The following is a 1571-nucleotide window of genomic DNA, read 5'->3' as shown; positions in this document are numbered from 1 at the left end:
CCAAAAGTAAATCCTCCAGCTCAAAGAGAGCAAACTTATATATAGACTCAGTCTGGTCGCAGCTTTAAAATCACCATCTCGAGAATAAAACGGGGGCATGTGTGACTTCCAGGACAAACACATTTGTTATTTTGCGGCAACAGTACCAGCTGCACCTCCGCTGGATCAACCTGATGTGAAAGAAAAAGAGGTCACAGATTTACAACATTTAGAAATAAAAAAACAGTATGTTTGAGTGAATCCGTTTTATTTTTCCTAAACTTCACATCACTTTGGAGGCAGTGAATCTTAAAACAAATACAGAAAATTCATCATTTCTCAGTAATTAAAAATAAGACACAACTTCATCTGCAACGGCAATAAAGGAAAACATATTATGTTTTATTTCTTACTTTATAAATATTTCTTCATGATATGGAATGAGCCCCTTTAGTTATACAACTGTCCCTTCTGCATTTGCTTTGAGAAAATGATAGAACCAGAAATCTTTATGCAGTTGCTTTACTAGAAATAGAGGCACCGCTGTCAGAATTTAAACAATTTTATTTCATGATCTGTTTTTTTTTCTACTTTCAGCCACAAACACGTTTTGAATTTATATATTAAGTGTCATCTTCATCTTAGAGGTGGCTAGCAGTGCCCATTGTTGATGTTTTTGGTTAGCTGATGCTAATTTCTGCTCACGCTTTTAACACTGCTAAAAATAATTAAAATCTACATTCAAAATGTGTTCATAAAAAARGCAATATAGGTGGGATGTGTGGTCAGTTTCAACCACAGCCCCAACACTGGACTGCGAGTTTGATGTCTTGTAGCTGCAGGGATGCTTTAGCTGCTGTGGAGCAATTGCTAATGTCTCAGTATGATGACATCATAACGTGAGCACCAACTGCAAAGGTTGTGTTCGTTTCCAAAATACCTAAATGTGAACTTCAACATTTAATGTTTAACTTTTACATTTAGATTAAAACATTTAGATGTAGGATTTCATATTTAAATATATATTTTTTAACATTTAAAACGAACCAGTGTTGTATAAAGTACCTGAAAGTGAGACTTGAGTAAAAGTACAAGTATCTTATCATAAAATTACTTTGGTAAAAGTTAAAGTCTCCTCTAAAAATATTACTTGAGTAAAAATCTTAAAGTATCTGATTTATTTTGTACTTACTGTAAGTATGAAAAGTAAATTTCTGACATAAAATGTACTTAACTATTAAAAGTAAAATTACTGAGTGAAAATTAATGGTTAGATTTTCCAAAATACATTTATTGGGAGGTGACCTCTTCAAAAAATATTTTTTTCTAAAGGTGTGCAGCTTTGGTGGAGTCTGTACAAACTTGCTACAGTATTAGAATGGTATACTATTTACACCAACCACAATTACATTCACTCAATCCAGGAGTCACAATTTTTCAGGATAGAATTTTTAACAATAAAAAGCCAAACTGAAAAAGGAGAAACAACTTTCTATTTCTTACCTTTTTTAAAAAAAATGCAAGAAGTAGAAATTACAGATAATTGTGTAAAAATGTAATGAGTAAAAGTAAAAAGCACACTGAAGAATAAT

Source organism: Austrofundulus limnaeus, unplaced genomic scaffold (genome assembly GCF_001266775.1).
Source record: "Austrofundulus limnaeus strain Quisiro unplaced genomic scaffold, Austrofundulus_limnaeus-1.0 Scaffold11, whole genome shotgun sequence".
Lineage (NCBI taxonomy): Eukaryota > Metazoa > Chordata > Actinopteri > Cyprinodontiformes > Rivulidae > Austrofundulus > Austrofundulus limnaeus.
Note: the sequence above shows the minus strand (reverse complement) of the source record.